This window comes from Bidens hawaiensis, unplaced genomic scaffold (assembly GCF_021521415.1).
Source record: "Bidens hawaiensis isolate Kalapana, Puna unplaced genomic scaffold, B.hawaiensis_p1.1 tig00012136_1, whole genome shotgun sequence".
NCBI lineage: Eukaryota > Viridiplantae > Streptophyta > Magnoliopsida > Asterales > Asteraceae > Bidens > Bidens hawaiensis.
In genome coordinates this window covers 25,540-45,597 of record NW_027491976.1, presented here as the reverse complement: position 1 = coordinate 45,597, position 20,058 = coordinate 25,540, and the positions used below count along the sequence as shown (strand labels likewise).

The 20,058-nt window shown below is 35.0% G+C and overlaps 3 pseudogenes; all 3 read left to right on the top strand.

Moving 5' to 3' along the window:
• Positions 1–354: 354 nt before the first annotated feature.
• LOC143540071 (phytosulfokine receptor 1 pseudogene) lies at positions 355–2,623 on the top strand (annotated as a pseudogene).
• Positions 2,624–13,855: 11,232 nt separating this feature from the next.
• Positions 13,856–15,538, top strand: LOC143540090 (phytosulfokine receptor 1 pseudogene; annotated as a pseudogene).
• A 1,900-nt stretch (positions 15,539–17,438) lies between these two features.
• On the top strand, positions 17,439–19,609 carry LOC143540043 (phytosulfokine receptor 1 pseudogene; annotated as a pseudogene).
• The last annotated feature ends 449 nt before the right edge of the window (positions 19,610–20,058 follow it).

The following is a 20,058-nucleotide window of genomic DNA, read 5'->3' as shown; positions in this document are numbered from 1 at the left end:
AATGGCATAGCGGCACAACTTGTTGCTAGCTTACCCATTATCCAGATTAGTTCGGTTTGTGTTTATATGTGTAAGAAATATATTATAATAATAAGAAGATTATATTAATATTTTCCAATTTATCATGATGGATAAAGTAAAAGTGTACTTGTTACAACATACCAAGCGTGAAACTCGAATTCCAGCCACGTGAAAAAACACATCCAAAGTTCTAGACACACCACTAGCTGAATACTCCAAACAACTTTATCAATTCCCCATGAATTGACCTCGATTGACAAGAATCAAATTAACAACCCTACTATCTACAACTCTCAAACTTGTACTTTCATTCCTAATTTGTCCATCTTTCAGGTGAGTATGATGTAAGTATGTAACACATCAATACAATCCAAATTCTTCCAGGTACTAATTTCCTTAATCTTTGAAATGAACATATTCTGGTTATATGCAACTATTATCCTTATAAGGTTTTCAGCACAAGCTCACTTCAACTCCAACTCCACTTGCAATCCCAACGATTCGATCGTATTGAAACGGTTCATGGACGGAATGGAATCCCGCATTGAATCCTGGACCTCAAACTCCTCCAATTGTTGCGATTGGGACGGCATCACTTGCGATTCATCCGGTAAAGTTATTGCATTAAAGTTATCCAAGAAAAAACTAGTCGGTAACTTATCCGATTCGTTATCCGACTTAGACCAGCTTAGAACACTAAATCTATCAAGAAATCTACTCAAAGGCACTCCCCCAGTTTCAATATTCCACTTGCCTTATTTACAAGTTCTTGATTTAAGTTCCAATGAGTTTTCGGGGTCTTTACCGGATAATATTAATCTGCCTTTGATTGAATTATTAGATGTTTCTGATAATAACTTTGAAGGTCCAATTCCATCAGGTTTTTGTATCAACTCGACTCGAATTCGGGATCTTAAATTGGGGGTGAATTATTTTGATGGAGAGATCCCATTAGAGTTTGAAAAATGTAACTCATTAGAACACCTTTGTCTAGATGGGAATTTTGTGACTGGGATTATACCGGAGTTTTTATTTAGATTGCCAAAATTGTTACGCTTGTCTCTTCAAGATAACGCGCTAATCTGTCAGCTTCAGAATACTAGTCCTTCAAATCTTGAGTATTTAGACGTCTCGTTGAATTATATTTCGGGGAATCTGCCTGATTTCTTTCACACTTTTCCGAATTTAACTTATTTTGCTGCTCATTCGAACAATCTTGAAGGTGGGATACCGTTTTCACTAGTGAATTCTCGCACTGTTTCTTCGTTGATATTAAGAAACAATTCGTTTTCGGGTTTGATTGAGCTAAATTGCTCGGCGATGGTGAATCTAATGTTGCTCGATTTGGCTGATAATGAGTTTACAGGATTGGTTCCTAATAATCTTCCTTCGTGCCCGTTATTAAAAACGATAGATCTTGGTGGAAACAATCTCACAGGGCAAATCCCGGAAAGCTTTAAAGGCTTTGATTCATTATGCTATCTTTCGTTATCAATGTGCAACTTGAATAACTTATCTGGATCACTTCAGATTCTTCAAACATGCCCAAATCTTACTACTTTGATCCTTAGTCAAAGCTTTGACCATGAACAAATGCCTTCTGATGCTAATCTACATTTCACAAAGCTCAAAATTTTAGCCATCCCCAGTTGCAAACTCACGGGTACGATTCCCGTTTGGTTAAACGGGTTAACCAAGTTAAAGATTTTGGATTTGTCATTGAACGAGTTGACCGGGAGCATCCCGTCCTTTTTAGGAAGTTTGCAGTCTCTGGTTTACTTGGATTTATCAAATAATTATCTAAATGGAACAATCCCGAAAAGCTTAACTCATTTGCCTGATCTTCGGTTTCATGACAACACGGTAGAACTTTCGGTAGAGGTTCCTATATTCATGAGAAGGGGTATGAACGGGAACCCGTTAAGATATAGTTATGGTATTCGATTTCCACCGACACTAGACCTCAGCAACAACTTCCTCTCGGGCCCAATCTGGCCCGAGTTTGGAAACTTGATAAACTTGCATGTCTTAAACCTTAAATACAACGAGTTATCGGGTAATATTCCTAGTAATTTGGCAAATTTGACCAGCATAGAGACTTTGGATTTGTCACATAACGATTTATCGGGTGAAATACCGTTTTCTTTGGTTAAACTCGGGATGTTATCAAAGTTTAGTGTCGCGTATAATAACTTGACCGGGATTATTCCTTCTGGAGGCCAGTTTTCGACCTTTTCGGTTTCTAGTTTTGAAGGGAACCCGGGTTTATGTGGTGAGTTTGTTTTAAGCTGTGTGAAAAATCAAGAATCATTGCAAATTCGGGAACTTGAAGAGATTGAAGAGTCGATTATTAGTTTGCCTGTTTGGACCGGGTTTGGATTTGGCTTCCTTTTGGCTGTCATCATGTTTCTTGGTGTTCCAAGATTTAGGGATAAACATGATATGGATAAATTTGAGTAATTTGGAATGTGTAATGTATGTAATATATATAATGTGTGTTTGTTTAAAGTTTTGTGAGTTATTATTAGCGTAAGTGTATTCCAAATTATACAGTGCAATTGTATAGGAGGATTTGTTGGCCTAATATTCTATATTAGTATTAGGCTTTTGTTTTTAGTCGGTGTATTACGTACTCAGTACGTTTATTTTGTATGGTAAAAGCCCAATGGGCAAACCCACTTAGGCCCATGTAATGACCTAGATATGGAGTATATATACTAACTTATACTTCATATTCTAGTCAACTCTTCAAGAAAATAAAACAACCTACTTCTCAAAACCTCTCTTTTCTCACTTTTGAGTTTGCAAAACTAAAATTCGAGATCCGAGTGTTGTTAGTGATTTCCGCTAACTAACAACACGCATTTATCCGAGTAAAGTTGTTAGATCTAAAAAGGGGACCTACAGGATTCTTAGTTTCTTTCTTTTTTGTTTTTTTAATAGATTGATCCATGCCTTATTGTTTTTATTAATTAGATAATAACTTGACTAGTTAGCACGTGGTAAAAACGTTTTAGGTGTTGTATAATATGATACACATTTTTAAATGCCTCAAAATTAAAAAGAGCTGTTGTGGTCCCATTGTTGTTGAAATGGCTTGTGACATGAAGGGTGGCGTGGCATTTTAACAGACGAATAAAAACAAAATGAAAAGGTTGCATTATTTGATAACATTCTTTCAATCCTTATCATTACACTGCTGTCATCTTCAATGTTGGAAATATATGCTTGGACTGGTCATAAAAACATTCAAAACACAAACTGATTGTTATTATATTATTTTAACTTTCTTTTTAACATTTAAGCATGAGCAAAAACTAGTGAGTGATGTTGATGGAAAAGATGATAGAAGTACCGCAAAGGGGATGGGCTAGGTTTTTAGTGTGTTGGAAAATTAGTGGAAAGAATATCATATATATGGTCTACTTCTCACACATAAAGAACATCTTGTTTTTGCATTGCACTTTTATTTTATGACTATTATAACTATTAATTAGTATAATTGAGAACTTTTGTGTCATAAAGATTTAGGTAAGACTTTGAGTATTTATAAAGAGTAAACTGCAATTTTAGTCCATAAGATTTGTCTAAATCTGCGGTTTTAATTCAATAGTTTTAAATTTGAGATTTTCGTCCATGTGCTTTCATTTTACTTGCAATTAAACCCGAATTCACTAACTCTGTTAAGTCTGGTCGTTAAACCCATCGGCGTACCCCTCACATGAGAGACAATTTTGTCCTTTTTCTCCCAAACTAAACCTCAGTCCTAATTCGCAAGCCCCTCACGTGAAGGGCTAGGTTGTATTTTGGGAGAAAAAGGGCAAAATTGCCCCTCACGTGAAGGGTACACTGATAGGTTAACGACCAAACCTAACGGGGTTAGTGAATTCGGGTTTAATTGCAAGTAAAATGAAATCACAGGGACAAAAATCATAAATTTAAAAATACTAGACTAAAACCGTAGATTTGAACAAACCACAGAAACGAAAATCACAGTTTACTCATTTATATAATTAGTTTCAAGAGTTATTCAAATTGTTGTGTTGGTTTGATGGTTGATGCAATGCTTCTCAGATTTTGTCCCCATTGTATGCCCAAGTTCAAGTCCCTCTTTGAGTTGTAGCTTTCATCTTTTGTTGGTTTTTTTTTAAGTTATCCATCTATGTATTGATTAGGTTTTATTTGTTTATTTTTTTTAAATATGACAATTATTTTTTATGTTTAGTTTGCGTACACGTGATGAACCTAACTGATACCGATAGAATTCGTATCGAGTTGTCGCCGTAACGCAATGTTTTTGTCTTAATATTGGTAACTTGACGTAACTATTTTTTAGGTTATAGTTCCGAAACATAACAAACGTCAATGGTACCGACAAAATTCAACGACTATGTTTTATCGACCGAATAAAGTTGTTTTAAATATGTATAATGTTTGTCTCATATGTTATAAGGGTATCACTACCATACTAGGTGTTTACTAATTTTTGTTTTCGGGTTAATGTATGTATAGGTACGAACCTAGCTGATACCATCAGAATCCGTGTCCATCGCCGTAACGCGTTGGGTTGCTATCTAGTTATGACTAAACTGTGTTCATGGGTCGTAACCAGAATTTTACAGCGTGAGGAATTACAAGTAGAGTGATTCACAATATATAGAGATACATCATACATTAGAGTTTTTAACTAGAACCAGAAAACCAAACGAGTTTTAAATTATAAAAGAGAATATGAGCTAGCCCAGAAACCTCTGGTGTCTTTGATCTTCACTAAGTCAATTGATCTTCGTTAAACCAAGCCCAAACCTGAGAATGAGCCTCCGCAAACCCAATAAGCGGCGATATGGCTTATAGACAACTACATTCCACATGCATGTGTAGGAATGTAGTTACAATAAAATAGTAAGTTATCTATAGTTTTATTTACTACCATGTTTAGAATCCGTGTGATACACGATGTTATTCGAATAATAAAAATATAAATAAATTTAAACAATAAGTGCATAATCTATATGCTAGTGAAGTAATTAAATGAATACATTGTTGAACCATACGTATAGAGTTTGAAGAATATGAGACAATGATATAGCTACTAGACAATCATGAACACACAAATATTATCTGGGTGCTTTTAAATAGATTAGATTATTAGATAACTAGGATTAGGTTTTCGTTTTCTTGGTTGAGAATGAAAACTTTATTTTATTGTAAGTTTGAGTTATTTAATTTGTTTTTGAAGGAAGAATGTACAAAATTCTATTTCATCGGTCAATATCAACAAAATTTCCACTTAATCCACTAATTTCCAAAAATGTTTACTGAAAATCCCGTCGACTCGCCACCTTTTCGATCATTAATCAACATCATATTTAACCAACAAGAATACACCACAAATCCATTTTCCCTAGTTTATATTAAAAAAATCCCATCCACTTAAGGGGATTTTCATGACGAGTCAACAGGATTTTCTGACGAGTCGACGGGATTTTCAAGCTAGTTGACCAGATTTTCTGGATGAGCTGACGGGATTTTAATACGCACATGATTTTGTGACAAATCAACATTAGAGCTCTGTTCCCGAGTTTAATTAAATAAAAGAAAAGAAAGAAAAAAATTTCTTTTTATTTTCTCCCCCCCTACCTTTTCTTTCTTTCTTTTCATGAAAAGAAAACAATTCCTTCCAACTTACTATTTATTTCTTCTTATTTTTCTTCTATCTGCTTTCTTTTCTTTCATTTAAAGAAACTCGGGAACACATTTTTCCAAATCTCATTTCTTTTCCTTCTTTTAAAAGAATCTCTGGAACACAATAATTTTTTTTGCTTTCCCTCATTTTATTTCTTTTCCATCAATAAATTAACTCGGAAACACGTAATAGGAGTTATATATGAACACTCTTGGAAAAATTGGGTCAAGTAGATATTATTTTGTTAACTTTTACTTTTAGTGTAACAATTTTTTAATTTTCATTCTTAATAATCACTCATGATTTGACCTAAAAATCTTAGAGACCGATTCATAAACATTTTATTGTTTCCAATGATAAAGATTAAAACTAGTAATAAACTGAAACAGTTAACAAACACATAAAAATAGAAGATAATTATGATCTTGAAATAAGTTCCTATACAAATGATAATAATATTATGAACCTACGAATCGAAAGAACTTAGGGATTAAACATAAACACACTCTCCAACAAATGGATCCATAACAGCCGAACCAATAACATCACTATCGTTCATGTTCTCGAGCATAATATGCACCGGGCAACTTACTCTAAACTGCGATCGACGTCTATAAATACCAAATAATCCATCTTTCCATACCACTCGTGCCGTAACTTTAACATTAATAAACATATTCCCCGCTGTCTTGTCCTGGGCCAAAGCCAGTGCAAGACGAGGGGTCATGGGAACTTCATTCCCATTGAGGTACGGAGACCAACCCGTGACGTCCAATAAGGCTAGGTACATGTGTTAGGTATTAAATAGTATAGGACTAAAGTGTAAATGTCTATTAGTTTAGGGTTAGAATTGTAATATGTTACTATACATATACATGAGTCGTGAATGAGAAGGGTATCGATGATTTGAGTAAAACTTCTTCTTCTCTTGTGTTCTTCTTCTCATAATCGATCATATTACCATTTGATACGTAACAAGTGGTATCAGAGCAGTTCGAACCTCTCGGACGCTCTTCCGTCAATCAATTCATAGCGCGATCAATTAGAGATCAACAATTTACAGCAACAATCAATTGGGGGTCAATTCGTTCTGGGCAGCAATTCAAGAACAACAAGCAGCAATTCGATTCGTTCTAGGCAGCGATTCAAGAACAACAGGCAACAATTGATTGAGAAACCATCGATTGTTGACGATTCAACAATTGAAAGGGTAATACATGCGACAATTTAACAAGCAATTCAACAATCAACATCAACATCATCAGTTCACAGAGGGTGGCTCATTAACCTGCAATTAGGGCAAAACAGGTTCTTGACGGCAACAATCAATGTAACAATGGTGTTCTTGTGTTCATGTGGGGGTTTGATATGGGAGAACAAGGTTCATGTTTGTGCGACTCGTAGGTGTTCTTGTGGTTGGTTACAATACGAAGGCAGGGGCCATTGTTGTGGTTACATACCAGATTATTCAAAACCACCAACTGATTGGGAACTTTACAGTGGTTATAGATGTGTTGATGAATGGATGGGATCATCAACGTGGGGAAAACGAAGTCCTCGCTTATTCAAAACCAAATATAAAGAAACAAGAATTCTAAATACTGTATCATCCATGGATGACATCAAGAACTTACAACAAACAAGTTCATTTCAAGAATACTGTAATTCATTTGATTTCCTCATTACTAAGGTGTTGCTAAGTGAGGATTATGTTGTAAGGCTATTCGTGGAGGGTCTCAAACCTGAAATTGAATGGTGGGTTAACTTGTTGAGACCAAAGACACTTGAGGAAGCATATGAAAAGGCAAAGAACCATGTTAATTTTCTTGCAATTTGTTTTAGCAATAAAAAATTAGTGAAAACAAGATTCAGACCATTAATGAATCTGAAAATGGGGTTGAGGTCCAAGAAACAATTGATCAAGAATCCATTGATGTTAATGATTCAGTGGAGAGTGGAAGGGTAATTGATAATGATGATTTAAGAAAGAATGGAAGTGATAATAAGACTGCATCAAAGGAGTTTAATGAAATGTATGGGAATGTTAGAGGTGAAATAAGGGAAGATATGGATGAGGATTCAAAATATGGTGAAATAGAAGTTGGCACTAATAAGGAAGATATATATGAAGTATACCCATTCGATGATAAAATGATTATTGAAGTTTCAATTCTTGTTCCTAATGAAAAATGGGATAATGAGGTTCCATTGAATGAACTGGATATTAAGTCTGTAATAGAAATGAATGGGATGAGGAATAAACAAAACAAAGAATTTGAGTTTCTAAATCAAAGATTCGTCAAAGAAAATATGTTCCTTGTACCAAGCAGTCCACTATTTCCCACAAATGATACTACAGTAACAACTTGTGATGATGTTATGGGAATTAAAAACGAGATTGATATATTAAATAAGAATGTTAAATTCAAAACTTCAAAGGAAGTTGCTGTAGCAGAAGTTGTTGTTGCTTGGAGAAAACAAATGATTGAAAATGATGGATTGAGACAGGAAGGTGAGAAGACGAACAGTGACGTTGATTTTGCTGATTTTTCAAATATACAAATTAAGATGGAACATTTTAGCATTCACATGAATGGTTGTCACACTCATTGGTTAGACAATATGATGTTCAAGTACAAAAAATTAGGTGTGAGAAGATGGCTAGTTAAGTGGAAACGTAAGAATATCGTCAACGACTTAAGGTGTTACAAGAAATACAACTGCAAGAACCTCAAACAGGTGTGCAGCCTAATGTGAAATTCTTATTTTGTACTCAAACAACAGATTACATAATAAGAGTTTGTATAATCACAACTTGTAGAAGCACAATTAATGAATTAAGTTTCATGTGGGAGGCACTTTCCGTCACTATGTTTCCAAGGGTAGAAATGTCAACATGTAGTACCGATGAGAGTGGGTCACTTACTGTTGAAGTAAAAGAGTTAAAAATTGAGATAATCCTAGACATTGTTCATTTGATGATAATAAATGAAGTTAGAAAAATTCGTGTTCTACGTTTGGCTGATGAGTTTGCACAAAACTTTATACATGGTAAATCACCAATGTTCTGGTTGGGGTCATCCTGTGCAATCCTTGTTGTACCTTCAGTTTTATCATCTGGGAGCACCCATGATTTCATTTCAATTATGTTCCAACTAATGGTGAGCTATGCGGACATCTTAATTCACTTGATCACCACCTTGCGTGTCACTTATGTCTTTGAAGCCAAAACTGTAAAGCAATACATTGTTGACTCATGTTGTACCGGGCCTACTACAATTGTTATATTTGTTTATCCAGGGGCACCTTTTATTGAAGTAACCAGACAATGAATTTTTGTTATGGGAAAGAGAATAAAAAATGGTGCAGAGCAAATAACGAGATCCACTGATCTTACTATAGTTAATCAAAATTATTATCTTGTGTATGCTGCTGAAATGAAGGTAGTGATGATTGAGAATTATGAACAGTGGAGTTGGTGTTTCAACATGGAGATATTGCTCACTATGGATAACAGTTTTGCTTTAGCATCAGTTAGTTTATATGGGTATATATTTTTCTTCCTATTGCAAACTTGCTGCAAAAGTTATAGAAGTTGGAAATTTGGTATGGAAAAGTTACATAGTTGGGATGATCAGAAACTACATATGCTCAGAATGGTTCAAATGATAATTCGTAGTTGTGATCTTGATGAAGCACAAGAATTTTCTAAGTTTGGCTTTGATAGTTTTGATTAATTTTTTTTTCTTTTTTCCTTAGAATTTTTTAGGACAAAAATCTTTTGAGGGTGGAGTAATGTTAGGTATTAAATAGTATATGACTAAAGTGTAAATGTCTATTAGCTTAGGGTTAGAATTGTAATATGTTACTATACATATACATGAGTCGTGAATGAGAAGGGTATCGATGATTTGAGTAAAACTTCTTCTTCTCTTGTGTTCTTCTCATAATCGATCATATTACCATTTGATACGTAACAACATGGGAACAACCATTGTTGGCAGTGTGATCTGTTGTCTCCTGTATAACGCGTAAACATTAATATTGACTAAGTGGAAACCGATATCTTCGTGGTTGCTGCATGAGAGGGTGACTACAAGGTTGGAGGTGAGGGTGGAGGTGGTTATGGAGACGTTGAAGGCGTAAATTTTGACGTCGTTGACGATGATGGTAGGCAAGGGGCCCGGGATGACGAATATGACAAAGGCCTAGCCCAATAAAGGTTAGGGTTCATGATGGTAGCCATGGAGTCCCTATATAAGGAGCCTTTATCATTCATTGAAAAGATCTTCTCTTGGACCCTTGGCTCCCACATATTTTTGTGTCTGTAAACAAGAGTTCATTCTCTTAGCAGTCACCTCCACACCCCCACTTTTCTATGACAGATCTGAGTAACCGGAGAAGAAGATCAAGGCGGTGGTTCGTTCATATTGAAGACCGGGGAACTTGGACATGGATCCGACCTGGATCCATTTCATGTTTCTTCAATAACCAAAACACATTCTTTTTTCTTTGACCAATTCACCAAACAACCCCTAAAACTAATTATCAAGCATTTATATAGGATGGAAAAAATTGACGTGAAAATGGTTATTTAATTTGAAGGTTGGTTTAAACGTCAATTCTAGTCAAATATGGTATTGCTATGGAATGATTACTTTCACACGAATATTACTAGTTAAGAAGGATTATTTCTTTTTTTCGGCCAGAATGAAAATTTTATTATTATTTCACTGGAATTAAGTTTGAGTTCTTCAATTCGTTTATAGGGAAAACTGATTAAAATGTCTATTTTATCGGTTAGTCAACAAAATGGTCACTTAATCCACTTTTTACAAGAATGTCAACTGAATATTCTGTTGACCAGCCACCTTTTAAATTATTCATCGACGGCAACATTTAATCGATAAGAATTCGCAACTTGTTCATTTTCTCAGGGTTTAAAAAAATATCTCGTCGAGTAGACAGAATTTTCTAAACAAGCAACGGGATTTTATGGGCAAGTTAAAGAAATTTTCAGGATGTGTAGACGAGATTTTCTAGCTAGTCGACAGATATTCTTGTTGGCTGAGAATTTAAGTCGATTAACAATTGAAAAGTGGTGAGTCGTCGAAATTTTCAAAGAACATTCTAGAAAAAAATGGGTCAAGTAAATGATGTTTTGTTGACTTCGATCAATGAAATAAACATTTTGGTTATTTTCCGTTGTTGATTCTATTTATAAATGAAATACATTATTCTGAATAGATTTAGATGATATATAAAGTTATCCATGACATCTTGAAAATTGGGACTTATATTGACTATTTTTTAAGCTGGTGAACGATGTTTAAAGTTGAGTTTCGACGGATGTTAAATTTTAAAACAAAATAAGTCAAATCATGGTGATTTGATTTGGAAAAAGCGAAATTAAGTTCATCGAAGCTAAATTTGGACTAACTAAACAACAAATTTACGTGCAACATACATACACACATACTTCGTTTGGCTCCGTGCATCCGTTTTAAAAGGCAGAAAGAGACACGAATCGTTCTTGATTTACATCAAGAATACCCACCAGGAGTCCAGTTACAAGAATATTAAAACCGTAAACAAACCATAGTTAGGATAAAAACTCTTACCTTAAAAGCCGATTGATTGTAGAGGATGACTCGACTATTGAGTGCCCAACGTATCAACAGTGATGAATTCTAGTCCTTACACACGAACCACCACGACTTGAACCCTGTTAGTCTTGCTCTTGCCTCTCAATCGCAGCCTCAAAAAAGCCAAAGTCCAAACTCAACCCATCTTCTTTTTGCTTGCCAACTTCGAGCTAACCAGAGGGGCAACTTTCTTTTTTTAAGTGTTTTCTCCAATTGATCCCCTTGCCATATACTTTTAATCTAATGTTGAGCAAACCTAAATCACAACTACCTTGACCCAAAACTTTCTAAAGCACAACTCATTTGAAAATTAAGGTGGTTTAGAAACATTGCAAACAATTAACTAGATTTAGGTTGTGATTTTGAATTCAAATCTTTTAGTTTAACAATAATTTATTTATTATTAAAACTAATTATATATAATTTTGAAAATGATAATGTAATTAATTTATAATTCGTAAGTTATAATGATCATATTAATCCCATTAAGAGATGACAGGGCACTCATATATGCGGGTAGGGTGCATGGCTTCAAACCATATGGCAACACCACCGCCACCTCATGTGGGCAGGGTTCATGACTTCATTTCATGACAAATGTTTGTCACATAAAATTGATTCGTTGTTGAGTATTGGAGAATTAAAATGAATTAATAAAGTACTAGGATACTTGTGGGTAGATAGTAATTTTTGGTTTGTGGTTAATTAAGGGTAGAAATGATGTGATAGTACGGGATTGACCGGTACATGTGTTGGACTTAATTCCCGTCGTTGAGTCAATGGGGCGGGTTGGGCCGATCCATAGATCCTATATGGATTGGTGTCTTGTTTATCAAGTTGAGCATGTAACTTGGTTAATTTACAATGAATAAATTACTTGGTAAACAAGTCAAGCCAATGACTTTGATTACAAAGAATTTATTTATTAATTATTGTATAAATATGTTTTTACTAATTAGTATTTGAGTATGATAAAGAGTTTGTATTCTAGTCTAATTAGGTTTTCATGTTTAAATTAATATATATACCCGAGCTTGTCGGTTGTATCATTATGAGTAAAGTATTGTAATTTTCAAGCTAATGATAATTACAAGGATCGAGCTTATGATCTAAATCTTCGTTTATTGTGTTTATCGGTCATGGTTACCAAGCTTCAACATGGGTAATACCCATGAATGCACATTCCCCCTGATGAATGTTTATTCTAAAATTATCTATTTATTTACTTAATATTAATTTCTTAGTATTATTCCTCCAAACAATAATGATAAATATTAACGGATTATATATTGCAATAGTTATTTCTCTAAACAGATAGTCACCATACTAATTTGTGTTAAACTTAATTAGAGATCATTATTCATTATACATGACTCTTTAGGATCAAAGCTCAATGGCAACACTGTCATATATGTTGATAGTTGGGCCTACTTGTTCGTTCTCATCCAGAAACGATTAAAATTCAAATTTGCAATTATAGTTTGATTGCTGTGGTTGACTGGTTGGTATATGTCCTAATCGAGACTTGATAATAACTAATCACCATCGTATACATGATAACTACCAAAGTCATCATTTTACCTACTTATTTTTTCTTTTAAACGACCAACAAATATAGAATTACCTAGGTATTTTATACAGGGTGATCCAATGACAAAAAGTCACCGACAGTTGGCCCAACGTAGTCGTATGAAGCCCTTAAACGCCTATAAGTTATCTCTAGTTACGGAGAAAATCCACCCGCCCGAAGGTTGAAATTTGGTGACCAGGATCGATAAACACAAAAACGAAAATTTAGATCATAAGCTCGATCTTTGTAATTCTCATTAGCTCGAAAATTACAATTCACAATTCTTAAACTCTCTTAATGATATAACCTACAAGCTCGGGTATATATACTAATTTAAACTTGAAAACCTAATTAGACTAAAATGCAAGCACTTATCATACTCAAATACTAATTAGTAAAAACAAATTTAAATAATAATTAATAAATAAATTTCGTGTTGTCCAAGTCATTGGCTCAACTTGTTCACCAAGTAATTTATTCAATGTAAACCAAGTTACGTGATCAACTTGATATACAAGACACCAATCCATCATAGGCTCGATGGGTCGACCCAACCTGCCTTATTGACTTGAGGACGAGAATTAAGTCCAACAAAGGCCCACTGATGGTAAAACCCGGACAACCTTAGGATCCAACTGAATATCACAAAAATCTCGGTCTTTCTTAATTGAGTTGCCCATGTCCAGATCTTTTTATTTACTATATTTAATCAAAACAATCATACATTTTCCCTCCCTTTTTCTTTCATGTCTCTCATATTTAATCACGTTTATAACAATGTCTACAGTTAATATTCCCAGACAACTTTGTCCCACCACTGATGTTCAAATTTCGTACATTTACTCTCTTGGACTCATATAATATCTTCTAAATCACTGGACATGATTTAACGATCAAACCCAGATATTAAATCATATTATTCCAATCTTCCAAATGAATGTACTTCAGTTATGTGTAGCTGCTATGTCTTGTGGGATTTTAGTTACAGCTCACTTCAACTCCACCTGCAATTCCAATGATTCCATGGCATTGAAACGTTTCATGGACGGAATGGGATCCGCCATTAATTCGTGGACTTCAAATTCTCCGAATTGCTGTGATTGGGATGGTGTCACTTGTGATTTCTCGGGTAAGGTTATCGAATTAAAACTATCCAAGAAAAATTTAGTCGGAAATGTGCCCGATTTGTTAACCGATCTAGACCAGATTAGAACAATAAATCTATCTCGTAATTTACTCAAAGGCACTCTCCCAATTTCAATATTCCAATTGCCTTATTTACAAGTTCTTGATTTGAGTTCCAATGAGTTTTCTGGTTCTTTACCAGATAATATAAACCTGCCTTCGGTCCAATTATTCGACATTTCTGATAATAACTTTAAAGGTCCACTTCCATCCAGTTTTTGTATCAATTCGATTGGAATTAAGGTTCTTAAGTTTGGGGAAAATTTCTTTAATGGTGAGATTCCATCTGAATTTGAGAATTGTGGTTCTTTGGAATGGCTTTCTTTAGATGCAAATTTGTTTTACGGAATCATACCGGATTATCTATTCAGTCTACCAAGATTGTCTAGATTGTATCTTCAAGATAACAATCTAATCGGTCAGCTTCATAATAATCATCCCTCAAATCTTGTTTATTTAGATGTTTCAATGAATGGGTTTTCGGGAAATCTGCCTGATTTCTTTCACACCTTTCCGAATTTAACTTATTTTGCTGCTCATTCAAATAAGTTGAATGGTGAGATACCAGTTTCACTGTCGAATTCTCGCACCATTTCTTCGTTGATATTAAGAAACAACTCATTTTCGGGTTTGATAAGTTTAAACTGCTCGTCGATGATCAGCCTAGTCTTTCTTGATTTGGCTTTTAACAAGTTTTCAAGATATATTCCTGATATTTTGCCTGCTTGCGCATCGTTAAAAACCATATATCTAGATAGGAATAAGCTGACGGGACGAATTCCAGAAAGCTTCAAAAGGTTTAACTCTATATCTCTTCTTTCCATCTCAAGGTTAAACTTGAATAACCTCTCTCTTTCCTTCCAAATTCTTCAACATTGCCATAATCTCACCACTTTGGTCATCACACAAAGCTTTATCAATGAACAGATGCCATCTGTCGCGAACCTACGGTTCAAAATGCTTGAGAATCTTTTGATGCGAAGTTGTAATCTCACGGGTATAATTCCCTTGTGGTTAGATGGTCTAACAAAACTCAAGATTTTGGATTTGTCATGTAACCAGTTGAACGGACAGATTCCCCTCTTTTTAGGAAATCTAGAGTGTCTTGGTTACCTGAATTTATCAAACAACTATTTAACCGGTGGCATTCCAAAAAGCCTCACTGAATTATTGGGCCTTCGGTTCCTTAATGTCTCGTTAAGGAATCCTTTGAAGTTACCTACGTTCAAGAGGCGTGGGATGAGTGGTAAAATGGTGCCATACAGTTACGGGGTTCAACTTAGACGAACACTAGACCTCGGTAGCAACTCTCTCACGGGTCCAGTCTGGCCCGAATTTGGAAGTCTTGTGAATATAGAGATTTTGAATCTAAGATACAATAAGTTATCAGGTAATATTCCAAGTAGTTTGGGGAAATTATTCAGGATATAGACTTTGGATTTGTCTCATAACAATTTGTCTGGGGAGATACCTCACTGTTTGGTACAACTACATTTCTTGTCAAAGTTTAGTGTTGCGTATAATATTTTAAAGGGGCCCATTCCTTCTGGAGGCCAATTTTCGACATTTTCAAACTCAAGTTTTGAAGGAAACGTGGGTTTATGTGGTGAATTCTTTACAAAATGTGATAAAGTTCAAGATTTGTTGCAAAATCAGGCATCTAAGAATAAACAAGTTTCTATCACTAATTTGGTTGAATGGGCCGGGTTTGTCATTGGTTTCCTTTTCTCGGTCGTTGTGTTTCTTGTTATTCCAACAATTCGGGAATTTCAGATTGGAGAGATATGAGTAATTAGTCCTTTGTTCATGTTAAAGATAGGGTAAGTGTTATTTTCTGTCTATGTGACATGTTATAAAGTTAAAAAATTTGTATATAACTTTCCTCAATTACACTGTTTTCACCTTTATATACCAAAATCTGGTGTGCCAGTGATAATTATATTTATGTTTGTAGTTGTTATCATTCAGTTAGTTAGTTGTCGAGATAGTAGACGCCGCCATGTTTCAGTTTCACTTTATGTTATATAGAAAATGTAACAGAACACATGCATTTTCACATTTCATTTGTAATCCCTTTCTCTGGTATTACCGTCATTCTCCTTCAAAAGACCATTGCCATTTTCAACAAATAGCCATGGATCTGGTTATTCAAGTCTCGATGTTTCAAATCTAGGCCAAACGAAGGAAGGGACAGTGTCGATTATAAACGGGAAGGAACAACTGAGTTTACAGAGCCGGCTATAGGGTATGGCGGGGTAGTCGACGGCCACAGGCCCGACACCTCGCTAGGCCCGAAATTTTTTATCTTTTTTTTTAAATTATATTCACTTTTATGAAAAAATATATGTATATTCAATGTTTTAACACAATTACATAACCACTAGCTTGGTCTAGTGATAATGGGTATGACATCTCTCTCTCTCTCTCTCTCTCTCTCACACACAACTTTAAAACTCATAACTTTGAGAGGGGAGATGTTAGGGAGAGCTATGAGCACTTTATTTATAACTCTCCCACCACACATTATCAATGGTCAGTGTAATAAAAATTCCTTGCCGTCTTACGAGCTGGCGTATGGACTTCTGATTGAAAGAAATGAGGGCGAAACTAGATTTTTTATGATTACTTTTAAAAAAGAATTTATCAACTATGACTATTTGGTAATTTACCCTTTGCGTTTCTATATAATAGTAATCATATGATGCATTTCAAGCCACACACATGATTTTTGTTTGTTTTCAAACCAAACTTTTGACTTTCCTTTTTTTTTTTCTAAAATTTATTTTTCGTTTGCATGTTATTTTGTCAAAGTCGCCTGTTCTCCATCTATTGCCTCTTCTCGTTTTATTATAACTCATATACTATTTCCTAGAAGTTGCATAGAAAGTAGCCCTTTTGAATAAATATTTTTAATGGAGTCTATTTATTTATTAGAAGTTACTTCATTTCAAAACTAATTTTAATTCATATGCTTTTTAACTTTTATTTTAACTGTAACTAGGAGAACTGAACAAAGAGGAAGAACCTAGGATAACAATAAAAAAAGCACTGAAATGTTTAAAGAAGGCAAATAGAGCTTAAAACGTGTTCGACTGTTTTAGCACCGAGAGCATTGAGTGTTGAACGATTTTAAGAGATGATGAGAGGATACCGAAGCTGCAATTAGAAAGTGAAATGTAAGAAAGACTGGAAAGTATTACAGTTGACTACAACCCAAACAAAGACGATTGACTTGTGTCTCCGGGTAAAAAGAACAATCAAATACACAAAAGAGAAACAACTTTTTAAAACTAGAATAACAAATCTCCATTTATCTAATGGATTTCTCGCTAAAATCCGAAGCCGTTTGTTCTTGTTCTTAGTTCTTATTTTTCAGTTGGTCTATACTGAAATGATGGTAGTTTTGTGGATATGGGTATTTGTTCTGTTCTCTCTACAAAGTCAGGTTTTTGTGATCTCACAGAACCTCCTGACATGCAATTCCGATGACTTAAGAGGATTAGCGGGTTTCATGAAAGGATTGGAATCACCAATTGATGGATGGCTCTCTTCTTATTGCTGCAACTGGGCAGGCATCACTTGCGATTCCTCTTCTGGTAGGATTGTTGGATTACAACTCCCGGATAAAAGATTAGCTGGCCAGTTCTCTGATTCAGTTTTCTATTTACGACACCTTACAACACTCAATCTTTCCAACAATTACCTTTTGGGCCCTCTTCCGATTTCCGTCTTTCATCTCATCCATTTGGAAACACATGATTTGAGTGCGAATGAATTTAATCAGGTTTTACCGGTTAGCATAGATCTGCCTGTACTTCAAGTATTAGACATCTCTGATAATAACTTCAGGGGCTTGCTTCCATTTGGTTTATGTGTTAATTCCACCAGAATTCGAATTCTTACTTTCGCCAAGAATTATTTTACTGGAATTATTCCACCGCAGGTGCGGAATTGCATTTTTCTTGAAAATCTGTCTGTTGCTTCCAATTCTATTTCTGGTATGATCATACCCGATTTCTTACTCAGATTACCAAGATTGAAGGAGCTGGCTCTTGATGACAACGCGTTCACTTCCATCAGCGGAATTGGTAATTCCTCCAGTTAACTGGTCCGTTTACACATTTCGTCCAACAGGTTGTCCGGAAATATACCTGATATCTTTCATAACTTTCCGAATTTGAGTCATTTTTCAGCTCATTCTAATAAATTGTCTGGTATGATACCTCCATCTTTGTCAAATTCACAGACCATGTATTCTCTAAACTTGGGAAACAATTCTTTGGATGGTTCAGTTGATTTTAACTGTTCGGTGATGGTTAATCTTACCTCACTTGATCTTGGCAGTAATAACTTTTCTGGTACAATTCCTGCAAATCTTGCATCTTGCCACAAATTAAAAGCTTTAAATCTTGCAAGAAACAAATTCATCGGCCAAGTTCCAGAAAGTTTCAAGAACTTTGAGTCTCTTTCTTACCTTTCACTTTCCAATTGCAGCTTTAATAACCTCTCATCAACTCTTAAAATCCTACAACACTGCCCTAATTTAACTGTATTGGTACTCGCCATGAACTTTCAGACAGAACAGCTGCCATTTGATGATAGTTTACAATTCAAAGCACTCAAGGCTCTAGTGATTGCCAATTCCAGGCTCACAGGTAGCATTCCGTCTTGGTTAAACAGTTTGAAACAGTTGCAGTTGTTGGATCTTTCATTTAATGAGTTGACAGGAACGATTCCAGCCTATTTAGGCAATTTTGAGTTTCTCTTTTACTTGGATTTATCAAACAATTCCTTGTCTGGAGAGATACCCAAGAATATAACACAGTTACAAAGCATGACTTCAAGAGATATCTCATTAGAGGAACCGTCACTGGATTTCCCGTTCTTCAGGAATAGCGACAAGAGCCGTAGAGGGTCAATGTTACACTTACAGTACAATCAGATCATGAGATTTCCGTCACTCTTAGACCTCAGTAACAACATACTTAGTGGCCCAATCTTGCTGCGTTTGGGAACTTGAAAAACCTACATGTTTTGAATTTGAAACACAACAGTTTATCGGGTACAATTCCGAGCTCTTTATCAGGTATGAGGAGCATAGAGACGCTGGATTTTTCACATAAAAATTTAACAGGAACAATCCCTTCATCCTTGGCGAAACTAAGTTTTTTGTCCACATTTAGTGTCGCTTTTAATAATCTAGAGGGAGTTATTCCTACTGGAGGCCAACTTTTAACCTTTTCAAACTCTAGCTTCGAAGGAAACTCCGGTTTATGTGGTGATTTTTTCGTGAAATGTCAGAATAATCAAGACTCGTTGCAAACTCCGGCATCTGAGGATGGAGATAATGATGATGATAAAGAATTCCCCATCCTTTGATTTCTTGTGTTAACCGGGTTTGGAAGTGGTTTCCTTCTCACTGTCATATCATTGCTAGTTGTTCCCATAATCAGCATATCATATTAGCCTTAGATGACGTTATAGTTTCGTTACACGAATAATGACATTATAGTTTCGTTACACGAATAATAGTTTCGTTACACGAATAATGACGTTTGAGTAGAAGGTAATGAATAGTGAGTTGTTTCTACTTGACGGTATTCTGAGATCAATACTAATTGTGGTTATCATTTGATTAGATTTATATACAAAGGTGATAGTCTATTATAGATTGTCTCATTCATTTTTGGGTTAATCATCTATTTGTACTTTATTTATAATAATGATTATAATGCAAATGCTTATATCGTATTAGAAGGTATTTCCTTCTTTTTTTTTCTCTCCTTCCTATACCTCTCTATCAAAACCACTGTAGGATCTTAGTTGGTCTCCATCCTTTGTCTTTCTCTTGTCGTTTTGGTCATGCCTTGTGGATACGTTTTACTGAGTTTATGACATAATATATGAAATTACCAGTTCACTACCACCGACTTAACGGATAAAAATAGACG